Here is a 12,686-nt window from a genome sequence, read left to right as displayed (position 1 = left end):
GTGTTGCTGACAGCCTGTCAGTTTGCATAGACAACAATGTGACGATGAGGTCTACTCCGTTTTGACAGGTTGCCCTACACACACACACATGTGTGCAAATGCATGCACACACAAGCGCGCCCACACACACACACACACACACACACACACACACACACACACACACACACAAACAGCACACTACAGAAAGAGAAAAATAAAACAGAAATTGGATCACATGGGTTCAAAGTAATTGCTTGTCAAGGTGACGGGAAGGTGGAGCGGAGGACTCTTTGTATTGAGAGTATGGGATTTCATTAGTAGGAGAAAAAAAATAAAAAAGAAGAAACACATTTCTGATAAAGGTTACTTCATTTTGGTTCCTGCATGAGCTGGCCAAGTTTAGATTCCTCGTGTCTTTTCGATGTCAGGTTTCAACTTAAGATTAATTTTAAGATAATTTAGTCTAGTTTTGTTTTACATAGTTTAGAAGTGTTGGGGAGTACTACTACCACTACATATGTATGTGAAAAAAGTTGTATAAAGAGGTGATCTTACCAGACCTCTGTAGCTGTTCCTCATCTCTGCTTGAGGCTAGAAGCTCCAGGCTACATTAGTCGCTACTGGAATCTCCAGCAAGCTACACTGGGCAATGTAGGCGTCAGGTTTGACAAGTAGGAAGAAACAAAAAGTGAATAAAAAATGCAACCAAAAAGGTGATAGCTCTGCTTCTGCTGTACTTTTTAGCCTTCTTTTAAAAAAAGTTTCCATCATGAGGCCAACACTGTTACGGAAGTGAAATGTTAAATAGGTGGAGTACTTTTTTAAGGAAATAATAAACTATTTTGCATGATGAATTAACACATAGACAATAAAAATAAAATAGTATATGGTGTGCATTGCAAAAAGTAGTCCTAACAGCACTGGTTAATTTTGCCATGTTGCTAGCCCTCACAGGTACATTTTTAAAAATATTCTCTAAAGTCAAATGTGAGTGTAAAATCTCATTGCTGCAGCATACAATCATATTTAAGAAAATAGTGTTCTTCCACCTATTTGTCAACAGTTTGTACATAGTTTAACATTTCTGGAACTAAGCTTATTTGTGTTCTTGAGAAGCGAGCAGGATGAGAAAATTAATGCCGCTCATGTATGTGAGCAATTAGCTTAGCTTAGCACAAAGACTGGAAACAGGTGGGAAACAGCATTCAGAGCCAGGCTACCTGTTTCACGTGGTTACAAGCTTCCAAGCTAAGCTAAGCTAATCACCTGCTGGCTGTAGGTACAGACATGCAAGTGATATTGATCTTCTCATCTAACTCTGGTCAAGTAAGCAAACAAGTTAATTTCCCGCCATGCTGATTCCTTTAAGCTTCATTTGACTGCTCACTACAAAGTCACAAATGCATCACGGATAAAAAGCACATGCTAATAATGAAAGATTAAAAACATGAAAACAATAAAAACCATCTAACAAATGAAAGGTAAATTTTAAAAGAGAAGAGAAAAGGTGATGTAAGACCAGCGTAGCAACACCAGAAAAGGTCTAAAACATTTTCTCAGAGAGAGCATTTTGTAAAGAGAAGGAAAGAAATGATAGACTTTACGGTGTGAGATTAGAAAGCTGATGTTTTTGGGGTTAGGAAGAGGTTATAGAGCTTTATGGCGAAACATGAAAGCATACAGCTGGCTGAGGAGAAGACTATGACGTCTGAGGTGTGACCTTTATAATGCAAGTCTGTCCCCTGTGACTTATTGTATAAGGTTAAGGTATTCTATAAGATGGAAGAGGAGGCAGAGGACATCGTACTCCGGTTAGGTTCCTGCTCACATTTTAGGCATGATTAAATATGAGTGAATATTCAGTAATAAAGTTATAGGTTATATATGCATATATATGTTTAAGAACCTAAAATGTGTAATTTAAATGACCAAATGAAGTTGAAGGGACATTCAAAACATTTTTTTAATGCTGAAAAAGCTGTGCTATCATCTCTGCCAGGGAGCTGAGGTGAGTCTCGGTTATTAAAAAAAAGAGATCCAAGCTATTAGAAAGATGTCATCGCGTATCAAAGCCTTCATGCTCAAAAGGCCAAACCTGCTCTAGTAGGTGCAAGAAAAAGGGCAGATTTGTTTCAGACACAGGGCAATTTTGTCCAGTTTGTCCAAAATCATGTGTCTGACCGCTGATACTCAGCAGACTGGCCAGTAAAGTAATCCATTTTAACATTTATAGAGCAGTTTGTCTGTAGCATATTACAGGGCTACGCATCTGTTATGACACTGTATACACCCACACAAATACACACACCACACATACTCATGCTTCCATCATTTTTGGTGACATTACATACACTTCCATTCATTTCCTGGAGACTTATCCTAACCATAACCATAACCACTTTTTGCCTAACCCTAACCCTAACCCAAGTGTTCACCCTAAGATGTAATGATTTACATTATGGGACTTGTGTTTTGTCTCCATAAGGAAGGCATGAGTCCACACAATGTGACTGTGTGAACAGATTTATGTTCCCACAAAGTGAGTAATACACACACACACACACACACACACACACACACACAGAACGCCTGAATGGTCTAATGCAATGACACAGAGAGATTGATTCAGGCTTCCAGGCCACGTCCCTTCATATAAAATAGTCGTCTGTAATCCTCAGTTTTAGCTTCTTTGTTACTGTACACCAGAAGAAAATATGTTTTCAGAAGATGGTAAGTTCTTAAAACTAACAATCTGTCTTTGTCCCGCTTAGATTTTAATGAACATTTGTGTGTTTGTTTGCTTACGTGCTCATGACTGCATGCGTCTCTTTCTTGTTACAATGGCACAGACGCAGAACAACAAGGAGCATGGTCTGAAACAGACAGACAGACAGACAGACAAAACAGACGGAGAGAAAAGGAGAAAAACAGAGAGAGTCCAAACAGGGAGAAATGGAGCGCAGCACATCAATCATTAGGATGATTATTATGGCAGTTGTCATGGCAACATTCTCCCATCCCCCTTTCCCTCCTCTCCTCTCCCTCCCTCTCTTTCTCTTTCTCTCTCAAATCAATTCAAATGCACTTAAATGCCACGGTAGGCATAGTCAAAATACTGCAAGTGTAGATTAATATGAGAAAGCAAGAAACTGAGAGAAGAGGAACATAATGCACATTACAAGAAAGATCAAGCAGGAATTTAAAAAAGACATTTCATATTGTATTATTAAAATTCCATTTCCCTGAAGAATTACTGTAAAACGATTGCCACAAACAGGCAAAACAACTGTGAGCTTCTCCTGGCTGCTGCATTGTTGTGTTTCACCGTGTTAGAGAGCGAAATCTGCTGAGCTGCATTGTGGCACGCAGCGGGAAGAGGGAGCTGTTCTGCCAGCACATCTGAAGCTAAATCCTTCAGTGTTTCTGGTGATGACAGATGGTGGAAGGACCGAGGGTTTACTTCAAATATGCACCTATCTCTAAGAAGTCCCAGTAGTTGTTTTACCGCTGATTTTAGGAACTGAAAGGGACTACAAATCCATCCATCTGTCCATCCATCCAGGGAGCGTTGGATATCTGTTGATGGTATAATGTGCTTCACCAGTGTTCCAACTCTACATCCTAATGGTCATTCTGGTTTATCACAACTTGGGTGCCATTTATGTTGTTTTTGCCATCAATTCTAAACTATGATAATATTCATCAAGTTCATTGCTGGGATCTGGAGACAGGGTCACATTAAGAAGATGTCTGACAGGTCAAGAAACACGAGCAGTCAGTCACAAGTATCTGTGGCCGCTAACTTTCAGCTTTTCCTCCAGATAAAATGGTTTAGATCATCTCAGTGAAATCTTGCTTTGTTTGGAACCTGTCCAATCGTCGCACTGCTCATTGGTTGTTTTGTCATTGCAGGAGTATCATAATATTCACAGATCTCAGCAATTACTGGAGAGTAACATGAAGGCTGAAAGTACTCGCCAAGTTGCCAGAAGTCAGAATTATCCTTTAGATCCTTTGATCTGGTTGTAGATGCTGGTCTCATAGTGCAGTGTCTACACATCATAGACATCTGTTGTCTGTGATCCTCTTTCTGTAAACAAAGGTGCAGTCCCAGTGTCCACGCTAAACCCTGAAAAAAGGAGCAGCTAGTCCTGATGAGACTCTACACAGAGACACGTCGCCCTCAGCCGTGAGGGCTGGGGTGCTGAGGCTGCTGCAGCACCCCAGCCCTCATGTGGTTGAGGTTATTGTGGGCACTGTGAGGTTTTTTTTGTTGTTGTGTTACATCCTCCCGCTCCCAGTCACTCTCACTTGTGATATCTTTTGTTTTAATTCTTGTAAGTATGATTGTATTGATCTGCTTTGACAGGAAGGTTTGGACTGTACTCAGACGGCTTCTCCAGCATGAACAAAATAAAGTTCAGATCCAGCTTTCAACCAACAGCAGCAAAGGAATCATGAGCGACAGTACATCTGACGAGTGAAGTGTATTTTTTATGCTGTTTCATACAGTCAAATTGTCTCTCTGGTAATGTTGGTGCTGTCAAGTTGTGATTTACTGTGTTGCAGGAGTATTCTGAAAGTATCTGGGGCAAGTGTAACTCTAAGTCTGTGGGATTTTTTTATTTACAAATTTGCAAATGCTTTTCATGTATAAATTGGTCTGGTAAGAAAATCACTTTGAGAAAATATTTTACAATCTTGTTATAGATGCAGAACTACTTTATCTGTTTCTCCCCGTATCGCGTCCAACAATATTGTTGAAATAAAATGGAAATATTGATGATATATCCATATGATTTCACATTATTTTTGAATGGTTTATGAATCAGACACCAACCTGAGAAGAAGAGACAACATTTCAATCAGATGATGTCTAAAAACCAAAAGCACACCTCCAGCTCACATGGAAGAGGACCCTTAGACTGTGGGGCAGCAGAAGTTCATATATCTGTCAGAACATTCAAAAATACATACATGATAACAAATTAGAGGAATTTAATTTTATACACACTTTTAAAAATAATATGATTGTTATGATACTATAATATTTAGTTATAATAGGATTTAATTTAGGATTGCATTTATTTTCAGTAGGTTGGACTATTGCAATGGAGTCTTTACTGGTCTAAACAAAAAATCAATTAGGCAACTACAGCTGATTCAAAATGCTGCTGCACGAGTCCTTACAAACACCAGAAAAATGGACCATATTACACCAGTCCTCAGATCACTACACTGGCTTCCTGTGAATCAAAGAATAGACTTCAAAATCTTACTGTTGGTCTACAAAGCATTAAATGGTCTAGGACCAAAATATATTGTAGATTTATGAACTCCATATGAAGTATCCAGACCTCTCAGGTCATCAGGGACAGGTCTATTGTGTGTTCCCAGAATGAGAACCAAACAAAGTGAAGCAGCTTTCAGTTATTATGCTCCTCACCTGTGGAACACTCTCCCTGCACACCTGAGGTCTGCACCAACTGTCAGCTCATTTAAATCAGAGTTGAAAACATTATTATTCGCTACAGCTTTTACTTAAAGTAATCATTTTAAATGCTAGATTATTGTCTTAAACACTAAATTATTGTCTTTTACTGGCTTCCTTTAATTGTATTTTATTTTTATTTTTCTATTCTCTTCTAATCTCTTTCTTTCTTTCTTTCTTTCTTTCTTTGAAATGTATGATTTTAATGTATTTTTATGCTTCTGTAAAGCACTTTGAATTGCCTGGTGTATGAATTGTGCTATACAAATAAATTTGCCTTGCCTTGCCTTTGCCTTAAGTCTGTACATGCTTAAGGTAGGTGACCATTAGACTGAAGAGAGAGAGACTCATTACCAACAGATCAAAGACCTTTTAACCCGGTGACACACACTTCCCTTTTCAGGGTGATCCATCTAAATTGAAACAAATTGACTATTTGATCATTAGAGCCTTGCAATCTGGACATTACGTTTTCAAGAATTAAAACAAACAAAGCAAACAAAAAAAAAAAAGCATGTTAAGCTTCGTGTGAATAAAACCTCTCCAACCTTTTAGTCCTGGACTGTGTCCCAGCACTGGCAGCAGTTGAACCATCACAGCTCTCACACACAGCTTTCATTCTGAATGATTCAAACGTACAAAGACAACACAGAGTCACCATCGAGAACAAGGAGACAAATGTGGAAGCACATGTAGCATCGTTATACTCTCTGGGAAGGTGCTGCCATGTCACGCTGACACTGGTGCTCAAATCAGAAGCAGCTCAGGTAACAAAACCATCATGTCTACATGTCCGTCTGTGGGGAGCTTGGCTTTTTGTGCAATCACTTATTCACTCATAGTAATATTATTCAATGGCTATTAGCTCCAGCTCGGACTGGTCTGAGAGCATGTTCAACACTGGCTGTGAAGCGGTGTCCATCTTTTCTGTGTTTTATTGGTCAGACATTATTACGGACATTTTCCTGCTGCAAATATGAAATGCGCGGGAAGATTCAAAAGCCATGCATGGCTCTGACTATGCTGCTTTAGTGCCATACAGCCAATTTCTTGACTTCAGGCCCGTTCTAGAATGAATGGTGTAAAACCATGGATCCCCAAAGTGTTCAATCTCAACTGAAAAAGAGAAAGACATTATAAAATACATAATCAAATGAATAAATTGTGTAAAATATACAAATGAGCCAACAATTTGTGGATAGTAACAGAATTTATTGGATTGGTTTCTTTTTTCATGATAGACATAATGCCGTAAAAAACTTTAAAAATGTCACTAAAAAATGCAATTATGAAATAAAAACAGACTTTTAAAAACATTTTGAAATCAAATATCTGGTCAATAATCCAATGAAACTGTGAAAATACAGATATTGAAATAACTTTTTATTAGAATGATTTGAAATGTAATCATTTATACAATTATTTCACAGAGTGGTGGCTCATTTCATATTCTGCACAATGTCTTCATGTGATTATATATTTTTACTCATTTCATGGTGAACACTCTGGGCTTCCATTAGAAACAGGCACCACAGCTTACATACTGATCATGTGATCTTCTGGCACCTCTGTGATGTCATGTGTTGCTCAGTGGGCTGGAGGCACCGTCCAACATTTGGCAATCTCTCCATGTGAACCATCACACCATGAAAGCAATTAAATCACATTTCCTGATGTCTCGTAATTAACTCCACCAGGTCATGTCTTCGGTTCGGTTTGTTTGTCTGTCTCATCAGGATTACATAAAGGCGCCTGGCCTGATTTTCATGAAACTTGGTTGAAGGGTGCAGCACGGCCCAAGGACAAACCCTTTCAATTTTGCAGAGGCTCTGAATCACTGGCTGGATACAACAAATTTTTCTTTTGTTAACTTTGCCAGGCATTTTGTCTTGGTGGAATAAACGTCATCAGCCAATTGTAGTAATATGATTACTCCACATCACAAGTCAGATTCACAGGTACTAGTAATCCTCCGGGGTAGCCGACACACGTCTCTGCTCAGGCAAGGTTTCATGGGAGAACTGGTCCAACTGTAACATCACTACAAATCCAACTGAGGTGTGGCTGTGGGTAAATGTAAATACATTTATATCATGCAACAAATTTTACACATCTAAATGTGAAACTCTACTAGTTTTGGAAATATATACAAACATCCATAGTGCTGCACTTGCAGATTTACATATCATAGGAGAGCGGACAATTGGCCTTGGCTGAGGTCTGCACTCTCAGGGTGCCCTTCTGGTTATACAGAGCCATTATTATCATTATTATTATAGTCACTGTGGAGAAATGTGGATCATCGAGATGTCAATTATGCTTTTGTCAGGGGTCTCTTAATCTGTTCTGTTTCAAATGGGCTCCTCAGATTAAAAAAAAAAAAGGCTAAGCCCATTACATCAGTGCATTAGCCTCAGCCTTTCTGTCTTTGCTGTCTTTCATATCAAAGCCTTTGTTCTTCCTGGTGTTAAACACACAGAGAGGCTGTATTCATACTTAAAATCACTTCACTACACATCTGCTGAGAGAAAGGCAGGGAAGAAAATTAGCTTCCTCCTCTCTGCCCCTTCTTTACCCTCCCTCTTTCCATCTAGTATTTTCTATTTTCTCAGACATGAGAAGATCGATGCAGGCTGATGGGAACATGTAATGACCCTATTAGCAAGCATGTGTGTTTGTGTGTGTCATTTGAAAAGTTATTTCTCACGCAGTTTAGAAAACCTGCAAGGTTGCCCTTGTTGAGGCCGAGGCTCGAGATTGGATTTATGAAAGCATGAATCAGTGAGAGTGTGTTGGAGTGAAGATGTGTTTTCTTCTAATGCCTTGTTACGTCGTTGCTTGCTACCTTGCTACATACACAGCACACAGTTACCTACTTACACATCCAGGAGCCACATTAACAGCATTGCTTGTGTCCAAAATACACTCTCCTTTGTGCTCTGTTTTGGTCTCCACCAACTCTTGACACATATAATTGACCTTTTCTAAATTATTTTTTGGTCATTTTGCCTTTAAACCTCAGCAGTTCAAGGTTTGTGGTCAGCACCTCAGCACCTTGACCCCAAGGCTGCAATATCAGACTCTTTAACAGCTGTATCCTTGTTACGACCCTTGATGGATTAAGCTAGGGATAAAGGCAAGCAACACGGTGCCGTGATGTTAAAAAGCAGAATGCCGTTTATTGTTTAATGAAATCAAACCACCACTACAATTATTACCAACAACAAACAAACCCAAATATAGGAATAACCAAGGGAGAGGGCGGCGGGTGGCGGCAAATCATAAAACAAACAAAACACTGCTACGCCTAACTTCAATTCCACCCCAAAATTGAATAGCCTACAAAGAACAACAAAAAGAAGAAATTTATCTGCCTGCCCTATTTCTTACCTCAACAAAAATTACACGGGGACCACCACCCATAAACCTAATGCGCAAACAGAAAAATTGCCGGTGGTGTGGTGCATGGTGATGTGTGAAAAACAAAATAAACTAACTATAGCCCAGCTCCCCAAACCTAGTGCCTCAGTGTAATTTAATCGAACAGAACTATAGACTCACTGTCAGTACTAATCTTAGAACTTTTTCGAAGAGGCATGACGAGGCGAACTGATCACTGAAAATCACAGCCGCACCCGGGCGTCGACAGCACACACTTTTTATAATGTGCGCACGTGCCCGGATTGGAGAGGGCGCTGATGAATGGAGGGAGGAGAGACCAGCTGGAGCCACTGGATTGGTCAGGTACACTCACGGAGGGGGGGGGGGGGGGCGGTTCTGGGACTAGAGAGAGAGAGCATCTCCAAATTAGGAGCCGCCGCGAAAGGGAATCCCCGGTGACGTCATGGGTCCCACGCTGCTGAACTGGAGATGCTCAAGAATAAACAGATTAAAAGAAACGAACACCTAACGCCCGTGACAATCCTCCACTGTGTTCAGTAGCTAGTTGCTAACTTGTTTGTCTACTGTTTAGCACTGGACAGGTAGTGCATGGTGGACTTATCAGTACTTTTTCTGATGCCATGCTCCTGTATCGTCTACCAGACGGTAACACGTGGGACAGTCTGCATGCTGGGAGGCTGTCCTTGATGATGCTGTGTGCCGTCTGCAGGCACTGCTGGTGGATGGTATCCTGAATCACCCAGAGTCTGTTGCCAGTGATGCACTGTGCTGCTTCCACCAGTGATTTGCGGCTGTGGGCAGAACAATTCCCGTAGCAGACTGTGATGCAGCACGTCAGCGAGCTGTCAATGGTGCACTTTCAGACATTTGTGAGAATGCTGACCTCCATGGCAAACTTCCTCAAGAAACCAAGCTGCTTCAAACTTTGTTGAAGACGGTGTCCTCTGTGATGTGCACACCACGGAACTTGAGGTTGCTGACCCTTTCAACCTCAACATCCTCAATGCGGATGGAGAGGTGTCCACCCCCGTGCTATCTCCTGTAGTCCAGAACCATCTCTTTTGTTTTACTGATGTTGAGAGACAACAAGCTTAAAGAGGCTTAGATGCACTGTAGGGTTGAAGGGAGCTTCAGAGTGATAATTCTCTGTGGTTTCGCCTCTACAGGTGATTACTATCACAGTCACATGATCCACTGATAACATAAAAATGTTGACAAGCTTTAACTTCACAACAGAACTCCAGCTGAGTCTTTTGTTTCACCTTGACACTGTTTGAATGTCACCCAATCAGGCTTGTGACCAGAGGGCTGGTGGTTCAGTCCACAGGCCGGCAGAAACAAATCACTGGAGCTAAGTGGAACAACAGACCTATTATAACTGCTGGGGAGCCCTTGAGCAAGTCATTTCATCCCCAACTTCCTGCTCCAGTGGAGCTGCCTGGTGGCCAACAGATAAGATTGTGGTTGATGATGGGCTCCTTTCATGTGTGAATATGAGTGGGAAGCAACCTACTTCAACAAATCTACACCGTTTCTATTTCAGTATTAATTATATTATTATTTCATGAATCTTTTAATCAAACAAATGTATGAATGGTAATGAGCACACGTTATTAGTCTCTGCTCAGTGCCAGCTGCAGCCTTGATAATGGAACATGTGAAGCAGGTGGGAGGCTCACCAGTCAAACAGAAATATTCTGCAGCATTCTGTGTGCAGCACACTGAACTACAAAACAGTAAAATGCCTTGATGGATGACATTTAGCTAAGTTCAGGATGATGGGGGGAACTCTCTCTCTCTTCCTGTCTCTATCTATCTGTCTGTCTCTCTGTATTTTCTGGGTCTTTGCTCTGACACAATTACACTTCAGCTCCTATCAGCTCCCTGGATGCTCCACTGCACCCCAGGAATGGATGGACACACACATACACAGACAGGCACACACGCATGCACATGCACACACACACACACACACACACACACACACACACACACACACACACACACACACACACAAATGTGATGTTTTCATTACTTGTGGGGACATTACATAGACTTACATTCATTTCCCGGAGCCTTACCCTAACCCTAACCCTAACCATAACCACTATTTGCCTATTCCTAACCCTATACCTAACCTAACTTTACCTAACCCGTAACCCTATCCTCAGTCTTCACCCTAAAATGTAATGATTTAACTTAGCAAGGTGAGTCCCCACATGTGATTGTGGAAACACTACAGAGTCACTCTCTTTTTGGTAGACTTACCAGGGTAAAATTTATATATGATGTTTATTATTTGATGTTTATTTCATTCCATCATTCTTTATACTGAAAATAGACTTAAATTAAAAGAGCAAACTTTAATTGCTTTGTAATAAAACAGTGATCTACCAATAACATTTGCACCAGGTTCAATTAAATAAACATGAATCAGATGAAATGAAATCTTAATGATCCCTACTGGGACACTAGAGGTCTCTTCATGAAGGTAAATTTTTGTGATGTCATGACCCAATAGGTCATTTAATGCATACAACCTAACACTTACAGCAACATATCTGAACAGGTGTGATTCAGACAGTGGTGACCTGAAGTCATATTTAGGTCACAGACTCGGTGTCCAACTCCAAAAAGCAAATCATAGATTGAGACACAGTATCTCACAGGTTCTGAAAGGTTGCACACATCTCTGATGGACTGCTGAACCAGGGTGTGCCCCCCCCCACACACACACACCCAGTGTAGCTACTATACAGACGTTATTTGATGCACACTTCACACACACAATCCTGTGTGTGTGAAGTGAGCCTGTGCACTGATTGGGTGACAGCTGAGCGGCTGACTAATGACGACCCTTACCAGGAAGTCCAGTTCATCCTGTATTTCCTCCTGACCTCTCTCCTTTTGCTTCCAGACCTTCTCCATGCTTCTGTCACTTTGTTATCATAAGAGCAAAGTTTTGGCTCAGGTTGAGACATTTTCAACTTTGCTTCATTCCCACTGACCAGGGAGAATTACCATCCACCCACTCTTTCTTTGTATTGAATTAATATGCAGTCACATTGCCTCTAACATGTGCTTCAGGTTTAGTGTGAACACAGCTTTACGACGAGGTCAGCTTCGATACACCTACCCATAAATGTAGCAGACCTGAGAACACTTTGAGATGCACGCCAGTCATACACTCATGAATCTTTTTTTTTTTCTTTTGCAACATACAGGTCACTTTGGAGGGTCATGACAGTTGACTTATTTTGTCACTTAGTTTAGAGGACAGCCGCATCACACCAGTCGTTCCACTTTAGCTCAGTCTTGATAACAGAATGTAGTTTCAGCCTTGTCTGTAAGAGGACTTCTCATTTCCAGAGAATCGAGGATCGGTAGTTAGAAATGAAGCAATTTCCTGGAAAACATGATTATGAAGCAGAAGCATTTAGTTAAGGCATTTATGACAGATAACTGCAAAGCATCTATAACCAAACACTTCACGTCATGGCAGGGGGTGTCTGCTTTTTCATTTCACTCCTCCACACTCTGTTTGTCCTCTCTCCTCTCTCTATCTTTGTACACACGCACACACACACACACACACACACACACACACAGACCTTAGGTTTTCATCACTTTTGGGGAGATCACATAGACTTACATTCATTTCCTGTAAACTTACCCTAACCATGATCGTAATTACTACTTGACTAATCCTAATGTTACCCTAACCTTAACTTCAACCCTAACCCTTAGCCTAACCTTAACCCAAGTCATCACCCTAAAATTTAATAATTTACATTATGGGGACCTGCATTTT

The sequence above is a fragment of the Chaetodon auriga genome, chromosome 12, assembly GCF_051107435.1.
Source record: "Chaetodon auriga isolate fChaAug3 chromosome 12, fChaAug3.hap1, whole genome shotgun sequence".
Taxonomy (NCBI): domain Eukaryota; kingdom Metazoa; phylum Chordata; class Actinopteri; order Chaetodontiformes; family Chaetodontidae; genus Chaetodon; species Chaetodon auriga.
The sequence above is the reverse complement of the archived record's forward strand: the minus strand, read 5'-3'. Positions refer to the sequence as shown.